The sequence below is a fragment of the Lactuca virosa genome, chromosome 1, assembly GCF_052849685.1.
Source record: "Lactuca virosa cultivar CGN04683 chromosome 1, Lactuca_virosa_CGN04683_v6, whole genome shotgun sequence".
Taxonomy (NCBI): domain Eukaryota; kingdom Viridiplantae; phylum Streptophyta; class Magnoliopsida; order Asterales; family Asteraceae; genus Lactuca; species Lactuca virosa.
This window is the reverse complement of record NC_136426.1, coordinates 152,069,347-152,082,585: the sequence shown is the minus strand read 5'-3', so window position 1 is coordinate 152,082,585 and position 13,239 is coordinate 152,069,347.

The window sequence follows — 13,239 nt, the reverse complement described above, 5'->3', positions numbered from 1 at the left end:
TCAGTGTAATGTAGCTTCGTATCGCCACCTGTTATACAAATAAACTGAGTGGGTCAGGTTAAGAAACCTGGTGAGTACATAGGTTTTTCAACCCACAATAATAAAATTATAACGTTTCATCATCTAACAATTAATCCAACATCCCATCCCTATTATCTTCTTTATTCTTAATGAATCTACCCTAAGAATCGTCTATTAATCATTCATTCATTCCTAACGATTGTCCTAATGAATAGGCATGAAGTCCATCGCTGCTACGGTTGATCCAACTGGCACTAAGTCCATAGCGGTCGATGTTATCTGTTAGGCACAAAGTCCATAGCTGCCAATATCCATTTATAGGGCACTAAATCAATAGCTAACAACGTTCATTTGTAAGGCACTAAGTCCATAGCTACCAATGTTCATTTGCAAGGCATTAAGTCCATAGTTGTCGAGGTTTATCTATTTAGCATTAAGTCCATAGCTGTTAGGGTTTATCTATCAGGCACTAAGTCCATAGCTGTCAGGGTTTATCTATCAGGCACTAAGTCCATAGCTGTCAGGGTTTATCTATCAGGCACTACGTACATAGCTACCAATGTTCATCTATTTTATCTTTCATCTCTCATCATTCATCTACCCATCTTTACCCAATATTTTTATAGGTATAAAATACATATACAATTTAAATCAAATAAAACATGTATATTTAGTTCATTGAGCATAGATATCAAGAACACAAATAATATGCATACATAGCACGTAATTTATATTAAATACTTCATATCTATGTGTAAGATGAAAGTAACTATGCACTCACTTGTTAAAGTGATGATTCCAAACTCGGGCAGCGCTTCGCTTCTAACAATTCTATTTTCCTTCAGCGAAACCTAGTATCATTACCGCTAGATTTTAGTCTAATATTTATAGTGACTATTTACGAGCGGCATTGTTTTATAAGTGTTAATAAATACTTTTCAACCACTATGTACAGATAGGGGCCAGACATGAAACAACGGAGGACAGGACCATTTTGGCATTATAGCACTTCTGAAATTCAACAACCTTATGCGACTCTTCAAACCAGATTCCCTGTACCGCGAGTAGTTAAAAGATATTATAATAACACTATTTATATTATATTTTATAATATATTGTTTATAAGTTCATAATCAAGATTGTGAACTTAAACATAAGCTATACTTAAAGTAAGGTAATCATAACTCACCTAATAGGAGGTTTGGCTAGGAACCAGGCACTGCGGAAGCAGAGCTTCCGAGCCGAAAGCTCTTCTTCTCGAAGCCTTCTAGCGCTCCGGTACTTGCCTCTTATCACTTGGGAAGTAGTAAGGCTTGGGAGGGGTTTAGAGCGATGTTTTAGAAAGAATGGGAGAGGTGTGAATGAAATGGAAGATTTGTATCTGTATTTATAGGCTGGGAAATGGCCCAACTCGGCGAGTTCTGAGCCTCCAACTCATCGATTTGAGTGCCAAGTGTCACCATCTAGTGGAAAGGCTTGGGGAGGAAGCAATGGTCAGGATTGTGCCACGTGTCACTAGCAGATTACTCCAAAAACTAATTATCTTCTAAAATCCGTAACTTTTGATGAAGTATTGAATCAAGTAATGAAATCAAAATCAGAGTATCGAGAATTGAGAACACAGAATGTAAATAAGATTTAGTTTCAGCTCGTATTATGCTTCACGGTTACAGAGAGAAAATAGACAAGACAAACTCCAAAACTCTTATCTAACTCTAAGTAACATTCCTTATTTATAGGAAAACAGTAAAGCATACAAAAAATTACAAAGGACTAAACTTCATAGTTTCGACATAAAACGCCTTTGCAAAATAACATTACATTTCGACACCTTACAACAGTACTTCGACCCTTACAATCTCCCCCTTTGTAAGCAGTGTCGAAATCAGTTGATCAAAACTTGAGCAGCCATGTGTAATGTTCTTCGAATTTCAGCATACCAATTCATCACTTTCTTTAGTTCAGCCTTATCTCCATCGTTATTCTTCATACAACTATTCATACGCACAATTAAGTTTGTATAATGAGCAGTTGTATATCTTTCAATTTCACTTGTTTGGAAAAAGAACTTCGATGATTTTCCCTTCTTACTCTTCCCATCAAAAACTATACCAAATGGCTTCAAACATATTTCACCATCCACATACTTCTTTAACTGAGCTTCACTCATTGTCTTGGTTTGAGGACTAGTAACTTCTTTTTCCATTGTTGCAGCCAACTCAACGTCTGTCATAGCTAGACAATCATAGTAATTGTCTATGAAAAGCTTTATATGACCCAGACCCAAATGTAACACATCCTTGCTTGTGTTTTGGAGTTTAGAAGCATCCAAATCCTTAAGTATATATGGAAATTGAATTAAATCATTCAAGTTCATCAAAGGTACTTTATTTGCCCTCACAATGTGATATCGAAAATTCTGAAGCATATTTTCGAAAAGTTCACCTTTCGTTATACTGAGCACTTGAACAATTTTCACCAATGACCAAACCTCTTCTTGTTCCTTCCCCAACACTGCATGGAACCTCAGCTTCATGTGATAAAAATCATCCTTGTTCTTGAATTGATTCACAACCTTATATTGAGTAGTGAGAAACATCATCTCATTGATGGAAAAATCAAGCTGATTCATATCAGAGTTCTCAATTGCATAACTCTTCCTTGGCTTTTTCTCGAATTCATACATTTCGTTGTATGCAACTCTGGCTTCAATATTTTCATAACTGTGCAATCTCGTTGGATCACCTTTGTTCATTGTAGGTGGATCATTTGCACGAAGCATCAAAATACTCTGAATATGACGCTGCTTCTCCATCTCTGCTTCAATTTCTGCCTTTGTTTCTTCTTTCGTCTTTTCAACAAGAATTGTTTTCCCTTTTTCTGAAGTTGTTGTAGTTTCCTTAGGTTTTGAACTACTTCCCCTTTCACCAGTTGACCCAGTTACAATGCCTTTTGTGATTGGCCTTGTAGTAACTATAGTTGCCATTATTGGTTCAGCCTTCGAAAATATAGGTTTTGTTGTAAGAATTTGAGTCTTGAAAACTTTACCCACAACCTTCGTTTCTTCATTCGTTTTCTCAAAAACATTTTCTCCTTTACCAAAACCTTCCTTTTCTCCCCCCTTGCACCCCTGTGATAACAAGTGGGGCATTCGTTGGTAAGATAGTGACAAAATGAGACAATGGAGCCAGCATCTTTTGAATTGCAGTCTCGAAGTAACGAAACTTCTGATCAACAAAATCAGGAGTAAAGATTGTGAATGAGCGAGACTTCGAAACAATTCCCTTCAATTCTTCAAGCAAAGTAGTAAGTTGTCCAAAACTTGTAACAGCAGCAGTTACTTTCTCATCAAACTTATGATCAAAAGATTGATGGGTTTTAACAAACGTAGTAACACCATCCGCTATAATATCAACTTTCTCAAGAAGAGAAGAATATTTGTTATCCAACTCACGAAGCTCTGAAGACACACTCGCTTTCATTTCTTCAAGATTTTGATTCACATTATTCACGAACAGTTTTTACATCTTGCAAAAAAATAACATGACGTTCCTTGGCAACACGTTGCAAGTCCTTGAGCGCATCATTAAAATTCGAAAATGCAGATTTCACTCGTAAATCGGTATTTTGATCCATGGAATCAAGCTTTTCGAAAAGACGAGATTCAGAAGCATTCATCAACTTATCCATTTTCTTGAATAACTGGACCTCCTGAGCTTTAAGCATCACATCAACTTCAATACTTGAAACGAAATTCTTACCCCCTGCATGTGCTTGGGATTGAAGTATTGAATTGAGCTTTTTGTTTAGAATCTTGAACTGCTTCCCGGACATCAGCATATGATCTGGGATATTTTCTTCTTATGGATCAAATTCCAAATTAGCAAATGATCCTCCAAACCCTCCATCATCAGTATCTTCATCATTAAGAGGTTTAGGTGGGCCAGTAGATTGGGATGAAAAGAGAGAAGTAATGGGATGATTGATGACCATATCAAAAGTAGGAGAATGAGTGGTTGTGGAAATAGTGGTGATAATTGGTGGTAACGAAGTATTGGTTTGAGTAGTGGAAGGTTCAAGAATACCTTGAGTAGCAACTGGATGTTCATTGTTCGAAACTCCTTCACCCATGTTGGCATTCACATCCGTATCAGATACGTGTGTGGAAATGACTGAGGTTCGAACCTCCTCATAAAATGACTCAGTTAACGAAACCTCGGGTGGTATGACCGAAGTCTGCATAGGAGTCGATACTTGTGTTGATTCACCAAAAATAGTATATGTGTCCACTATCGAAGTTTCCACAGAGCTACTTAAAATTCCGTTCATTTCAAAAGTTGACTTGGCAGGTGATTTCTGTTGAGGTGAAATATTACCTATTGGAGACTCGGGAACAATTTCTTCATCTTCATCTTCCTAGAGGATCAACTTTCGCTTCTTTGGCTTCTTAGTCTTGATGGAAATATGCTTTGCAACATCCTCAACCCTGCGCTTCTTCGATGATGGTGACACTGGCATAGGAATTTCACGAAGAACAACGCCTTTCCGAGTGACATGGGGCTTACGAACCATTTATGGTGAGAAACTAGATGACCTCTTAGGAGATTTTATGGATCTATGAGACATCTTTTTGAGACGCTTTAACACACCAGATTTTGTGGGAATAATCTGCTTGGTAGAATCAGGTTGTGCAGTCTCCTGAGATTTTACAAATTTCTTCGAAACTTTCACTACCTCTGTAGGCTGTTTCTTTGGTGACTTAGAAATAGTTGTTTCTTTATCATTTTTCTAAGGAGTTGAGACATCTACAGTCTTTGACTTCCGAGATTTCTTCGACGAGCCTTCATCATGTTTTGGCAACAAAATACCAATTCCATCATTTGTGTTGATTGTAAGTAAATAAGCCTCCAACACATGATTCGAAGGATCAAACTTCTGGAGCATCCCATCAGGAATCCTAGCAACTGTTGGAAAAATATTCATATCATCTTCAATCATCTTGGGATAATGATACTTCAAGAATTCAGCTTTAGGTTCATCAGCAAGTACCAAAATACTTTCCTTTTCATAGGCAAATTGGAGAATTAGACTCCAATACCTTGCACATGAAATCCCATCGACCACATTTGTATTGTCAATGCTCTTCAAGAATTCTTTCCACATCTGAGTTGCATAGTCAACAGGTATATCATAATAAATACCTGCAACCATAGCATACACCTCCATACGCCCTTTATCTAAACCAACACTTCGACCTGTAAGACATCGAAGGTAAATCCCAAAAAGAAAATTCCACAAACTTGGAAGACCAGACTTCTTGAATTCACTGATCTTTAAGAGAGTAGGTTGATAACCCATCTCATTGAACATGTGTAACACCTGTTCATTAGGGACTTGGTAGAAAGGTGGAGAATTAGCGATTTGAAGAATTTTGACAAATAACTTCTTGGTAAGACGAAACTTCTTCTCATTGATTAAATTGAAAGTCACAGTATCCATCGTCTTGTTGTAGGATGCAGTAGAACCCGCCATTGATAACCAGGACATAGGTACTGCAAATGCACTGAACATTGTAGACGATGAAACATAATGTTTTAAAGCCACATTAGCATCTTGAGTTCTTCAGGGTACACAGTAACATCACCGTCAACTTGGTAATTTGTACTCTGAATCTTCATTAAGGGTTGAGAAGAGATATCTTCAGTAGTTTTCGATTGATGCTCATCCATTGTAAAGAAAAATTCTTGAAAACTTGAATATTCAAAGGAAAAAATTAGGGCACAAATCGTCTGTAAGCATATAATTGGAATGAAGACCCATTGCACTTTTTATATGTATCCTCAATTTTGAATTTGAAACGGTTATCATTAATGATCTTGACACGTGGCCCTTGAAAGTTGCACCAATAACCATCATATACTCCATGTCAGAAAAAGTATAGGACACGATCTCCGAGAAATAAGCACAATAACCAAACCGACACATCAAAAGTATCTTCGTGAGTACGTGTGGATATGGACAAAACCTTCGGAAAAGAGGTTGGGCTCTTTCGTTTTAGGGTTTGAAAACGAAGTAATGTACTAGATTGTCGAAATCATCAGCCTGAGTTGGTAATACTCAGAACCTCAAGGATTTCGTGAGTGCAGTGTGTCAAAGAAAAAGATAAGAATCAAGAAAATAAAATTTTGGTTCTGTGATGTCGAAAAAATTATTTCGACATAAAGGCAGAGAAATCCCGGGCAAAGATTGCTTTGCTATTCATCAAGAGAGATGACTAGCAGCTTGTGTGTTTTCCCGTGAATTACAATCAAATACTTGTAAAGAAGTATCGAAGGGCCTCTTTTTAACAAGCTTCTTGGGTGGTTTGTGATTTCGTTACATATCAGCACTTAACATAAATGTGAGTAATTGTAACAGAAATTACTTGTATGACCAGTGTAGTCAGTGACAAGTAAGCTTTGGAAGAAATATATGAAGTGTCACAGAATTCAAATGAAACTCACACGAAAATCATATTCAAGAAAAATATGTTTGTTGGATCCTGTTGGGTAACAAACATCGTGGCATTTGAACATTTGATTAAGATCACTGAAAAGAATTGAATATGATTTGGAGTTTCGAAAGTTGGTACTGAAACAAATGTTTTGTTAAATCTCGAACAAGGTTCCCTGTCAATTCCTTAAATGAGTTGGACATTTTGGGTTTCACTTTCATCACGGTCTCATGATGTTAGATCATTAACACATAAGTTTGATATGTCTAAATCCTGATTGGTTTGACCAGAGATATCTTGGACATACGTCATTGTGTGTGAAAGTGTAAGAACTTTGTGATGAAAAAGATTGGTTAAAGAATTTCGAAAGTAACACTGCTTTTTGATGGACTCAGCAGATTACTCTAAACTCATTTGAGTATAGTATGGTAGCTCATGGACTAATATGAATATAGCCTGATTGGGAAGAATTTTTCGTGATGAAAATTTCATTAAGGATTCAAAAACACACATTGAGTCAGGAGAGGCTTGGGTCGACATGCTGTAGCATGCTTCTAGGGACAACCTAACTAGTACATAAGATGTCAAAAATGTACCTTCCCTTGAAACAGCAAGCATGTTACCTCATAAAACTTGTTCACCCTCTTCTTCATGTTCCAAGCTTTTCTACAAAACAAAACAAACAAAAAGAAAATATTTTTGAATTTTTGATTTTAGGAACAATAAAAAAATCTTTTTGGAATTTTTGGAATTTTTCTAAAACAAAACAAAACAAAAATATTTTAGGTGTTTTTGATTTTTCGAAAAGAAAACAATTTAACAATCAAACAAAAATTTTGTAACATACTGTCGAAAAAAATTTGTGTGAAATTAACGAAATTTTGACAGACTAACGAAAATTTGTCTACAAAGCAAATTGCACTTGATGTCGAAATCGAAGCGTGTCGAAGCGCTGATTGTGAACAGTAACCACTGAACACTTAACGAGATTCATTTAAAGATCATTCAGCACCTCTGGTTCGACATTTTTGCAATTTGATTTTTTTTCATTCTTTCGAAATTATTCCAGGAACTAAATTTCCTTCTATCGTTCCAAGTCCTCCCAAAATTCTCACGAATGATTTTTCATCTAATGGTTTTGTGAAAATATCAGTCGGTTGATCAGTTGTTTTCACAAAGTGAACTTCAATGTTTCTATCTTCCACATGATCTTTTATAAAATGATAACGAAGAGCATTATGCTTGGTTTTCAAATGTTTTACAGGGTTGTGAAAAATGTGTATTGCACTTTGTGAATCACAATACAACGGAATTTTCTTCATGTTGATTGCATAATCACGCTGTTGAATTTGAATCCATATGATTTGTGAAGTGCAAGCTGCAGCAGCAACATACTCAACTTCTGCTGTGGAAATCGAAACACATGTTTTCTTTTTCGACTGCCAACTTACTAACTTCCCATCCAGAAGTTGACATCCGCCACTTGTGCTTTTTCTATCAAGATTGCAACCTCCTAAATCAGCATCTAAAAAAGCTTGTATGAAGAATCCATTTTTCGAACGATACCATAATCCTAACGAAATTGAGCCTTTAAGATAACGAAAAATATTCTTGACAGCAGTGAGATGTGGTTCTCGAGGATTTGACTGATACCTATCACAATTACAAACAGAAGACATAATATCAGGTCGACTTGCTGTGAGATAAAGTAACGAACATATCATGCTTCTATAAAGAGTTAAATCAACAACATGTTTATCTAACGAAGGTGTAAGCCTTGTTCAAGTAGCCATTGGTACCCGTAATTTCATGCTATTCCTCAATCCGAATTTTTCAAACAGATTCTTCGTATATTTTTCTTAATTGATAAAAATTCCTTCTCTGTTTGACGAATATTTAAACCAAGAAAATTGTTGATTTTTCCCATCATACTCATCTCAAATTTGTTTTTCATCAGATTTTCGAATTCATTAGACAAAGCACGGTCAGTAGAGCCAAAAATAATATCATCAACATAAATTTGAACAAGCATTAGATGATCCCCTACTTTCTTTCGAAAGAGAGTGGGATCAACTGATCCTTGTTTAAATTTCGGTTGTTTTAAGAAAGAAGTTAAAGTTCCATACCATGCTCTTGGTGCTTATTTTAACCTATAAACAGTCTTATCTAAAATATAGCAATGATTAGGATATTCTTCATTTACAAAACCTGGAGGTTGTTCAACATACATTGTCTCTTCAGGATCACCATTCAAAAATGCACATTTCACATCCATTTGATAAACATCAAAATCATTATGAGCTGCATAGGCCAAAAATATTCGAACTTCCTCGATTCTTGTGACAGGGGCGAAGGTTTCTTCATAGTCTATTCTGTAACACCAGTCAAAATTGGTCAACAACAATCACATGTGATTATGCCAATCACGTAATGTGATTTTGTTAAACTAGTAATGTGATAAACTTACTATGTAATTCATGTTAGAATATGAACATTCACACATAATTTATGATATAAATCAAAGTATACGTCCATACAATTCCAAAAATATAGAGAACATCTAAATCTGACTTCGCATGAAGAAGTTATGATAAACCGAACACTATAAATCTCTATAATAAGAGAAATTTAAAATAGAGTTATAATTAGCTATTGGAGTCTAAAAGAAAGTCGTAGTACTCGGAATTAGCTACTCTTGCATATAAAGAACGTCAAAAACGGAGTTCGTATGCAAAAGTTATGACCTTCCGAAGATGAAGCTCTCTTAGAGCATGACACGTAGCAAGAAACCCTAGCCGCCATGGTTCACGATGTGGACATTCATTTCACGACGTGAAACGTGTCAGGGACACTAATCGGGGCTAGAAAACACGTGTTAAAGCTACCAGATAACTCATGGATGTCCACGACGTGGCCATATGTATTCCACGACGTGAAATGGCCCAGAAGAGCCTATAAATAGCGATCAAGACCCTTTCCTTCCTTACACCAAATCTCTTCTTTCTCTCTCGTTTCCGAAGGCCGTTTTCCTTCCCGAGCCTCACTACGACGAGCCTCTGACCGTTTATATTCTATAGATCACGCTACTAGGGTGAGTTTCACGGCCCCACTTTCTAATATTTCGGGGGAAAACGCATGCTAAATATTATATATACGTTATTATTATATCTACATGATAGTATATTAGTATCAACGTAGATAGTTATAATAACCGGGATATAGTTATTTTGTATCTGAAAATATACAACTATCGTAAAGTTGTTAGCATGTTATTGTTATAGTAGTATACTAATGTAGATCTTGAGTTATACTTAGCATTCTGTATATATGTTGTGTGCGATATAGTTCCAAAGTTATACTCGGAAGTTCTATATGTTAATCGATAAGTATGTTGTTATTGTTGGTTTTATGTCAAGATAAAACCAGGTATGTTATATGTTGTTGTTATTGGTTTTATGTCAAGATAAAACCTGGTTTTAATTCTAATTATAGATGTTGTACTACCGCAAGGTGTGATCCTTGTACTACCGTAAGGTGTAATCCTTGCACTACCGCAAGGTGTGATACTTGTACTACCGCAAGGTGAAATCCTTGTACTACCGTAAGGTGTAATCCTTGCACTACCGCAAGGTGAAATCTTTGTACTACCGCAAGGTGTAATCCTTGTACTACCGCAATGTGTGATTCTTGTAATAATAATAAGAGGTATAAGACTAAGTCATACAGTCGCAGCTACAGACTCATGGTAGCACAACTTTAGAAGCATTATACTTTATCGATATACAAGTATGAATGTTAAGTATAAGTTCCCCAAAGACTTATACTCTAAGTATAAGAATCTAGTAGGTATATTACTTGTATATTAAGTAGACCACTACACATATCCTACTTACTCGTATAGAATTGAAATAGATTTATACGTAGCGGTTTTACTCGTATAGAATTGAAATAAGATTTATACGTAGGAACTTTCGTTTTTATGGAATTACAAACACTTATATTCATAGTATATGAGGCTTATAGGTAAACTACTTATTTGGTAAGTAAACTTTTATACCTAGGATATATATACTAAACGTTGGAGAGTCAAAATGATACTTTCAAAACTATACTTTTGAACTTGGAAAATGTATTATTTTTATATGGACTCAAAACCTGTGGACTCACCAACTTTATGTTGAAGTATTTTAAATTGCATGTGTTTTCAGGAAGTTGATAACTATGATACGAGAAATGGCGTTACACTGCCCGGTGTTTCCGCCGACGGCAGGGGTGTGACATATTCCTTCTTGTTGCGAATAACCTTTTACTACAAGCCTAGCTTTATTTCGAACAATATTACCATTTTTGTCTATTTTATTTTTGAAAATCCATTTCAACCCAACTATCGAAACATCTTTTGGCTTAGCAATTAATCTCCAGATCTTGTTTCTTTCGAATTCAGCCAATTCAGATTGCATTGCAACAACCCAATATGAGTGTTCCATTGCAACCTTAACTGTTTTTGGTTCAATTTTTTAAATGAAAACGTTAAACATGCAAAACTCCTGATGAACATTAAGTACCTCATTCTTTGCACGAAGTTAAGCTCTCGTTAACCCACCGTCTTGTGGATTTCCAAGAACTTGTTCCTTTGGATGATTTCTTGTCCATTTATCAAATGGTGGATATGCTGGATCAAAATCCAATGGTGCATCTTCAAACATTTCGTCATTTTCAGATCCTGCAACAGAAACATTGTCATTTGAATCATGAAAATTTTCATTATGATCAATATTCGACATAATTGAATCATTTTGCTCCCGTCAATAGGATGCTCCCCCTCAACATCATTATCCAATCTCCTATACTCCCCCTCGAAAGAATCCTCCCCCTCAACCTGAGTTGTCGAATTCAAGTGCTCCGCCTCCACTTGATCATTAAGCATACTTTGGTCATTTCTTGGAGAATTCGATGTTGAACTCAAGTCTAAAGCATCTTGGGTTAATGTCGAATTGTCAGAATGCTTTGAAGCTTCAGGTATGCGATTATCAGTAGCATTAACTGCAGCATCAGCAGCCTTATCTGGAGTACCAAAGATTAAATCATAATCAAAATCTGTTGAATTTGAAATTTCAGACGCAACATTTGATTCATTAATTATTGGTTTGTGATCAAAACATTTTTCGACTTGTTTAACATAATAATCATCAAATGTTAGATTAAATGTTTCTTCCACTTTGCGTGTTCGTTTATTCAAAACTCGATATGCAACCGAATTATGAGAATATCCCAAGAAAATTCCTTCGTCAGCATTGGACTGGAACTTCGAAAGATTATCCTTGAGATTCATGATAAAACACCTGCAACCAAAAACATGAAAGAATTTGACATTAGGTTTTCGATTATTGAGAATTTCATAAGGGGTAATGTTGAAACGACGATGAATAAACGATCTGTTTTGAGTAAAACATGCAGTGGAAACAGCTTTAGCCCAAAGATATTGAGGAAGATTCGCATATGTAAGCATTGTTCGTGCTGCTTCACAGAGAGAATGATTTCTTCTCTCAACCACACCATTCTGCTGAGGTGTATATGGTGAAGAGAAATTATGCGAAATCTCTTGATCAACTAAAAACGAATCAAGAAAGTTATTCTTAAATTCAGAACCATTGTCGCTTTTGATTTTTCAAACTTTCTTCTTTAAGGTGATCTCAATCTTCTTGATAAAGTCGATCATTACTTGAGTAACCTCGGATTTTAGCCTGAGAAAATAAACCTAAGTAAACCGTGAAAAATCATCAACAATAACTAAAATGTACATTTTCTTGTTGAGTGTCTCAACAGTCGATGGTCCACATAAGTCAATGTGAAGTAATTCCAACGGTTCAACAATCTTTGAGTCAATAACCACATGATGACCTTTCCGATGTTGTTTTCCTTGTTCGCAAGATGCACATAAAGTATCATTATCGAATTTTAACACAGGCAAACGTTGGACAAAATCATCAACTACTAATTTGTTGATATTTCGAAATTTTAAGTGAGAAAGTCTTCGATGCCAAAGCCAACTAACATCAGCTAAATCTTTCGAGAGTAAACAAACTGAGGGTTTTCCAACGATTGGTTTGATATCGAGAGTAAACATGTCTCCATGTTGTTTGGATTTGAGCAAAACTTCTTTAGTGTTAACATTTGAAATGATGCTTCCTTCTTTGTTAAACACCACTTGATTTCCAGTGCCCACAACAAGTTGTGAAACACTTATCAAGTTATGTTGAAGACCTTCGACATATGCGACTCTCTTAACAGTAAACTTCCCATTCGTGACTTTGCCATATCCTTTCACCTGACACTTGTGATTGTTTCCGAATTTAACTACTCCTGCATTCTCCAAACTTCGATAATCTCGCAAATTCTCCTTCTTTCCAATCATGTGACGAGAGAAACCACTATCTATGTACCATTTATCATCATATTGCTCGTCACACAAAACCTGCAATTAATGAAAGAATTTAGGTACCCAAGGCTGTTTGGGTCCTTGGTTATTAGCTTTTAAAACAGAGTGAAATGAAGAACCTAAAACCCAATCACGAACTTTTGATTTGAAAGTATCAATTAAGTTGACATCATTAGGTAAAGGAGCAGAAAAATAAGTTTTCGAAGGTTTAGGATTGTCACTGACATTTGCCTTTTTGTTCTCAGCTTGTTTCTCAACATGTTTATCTTTCGAAATTGATGTCCAA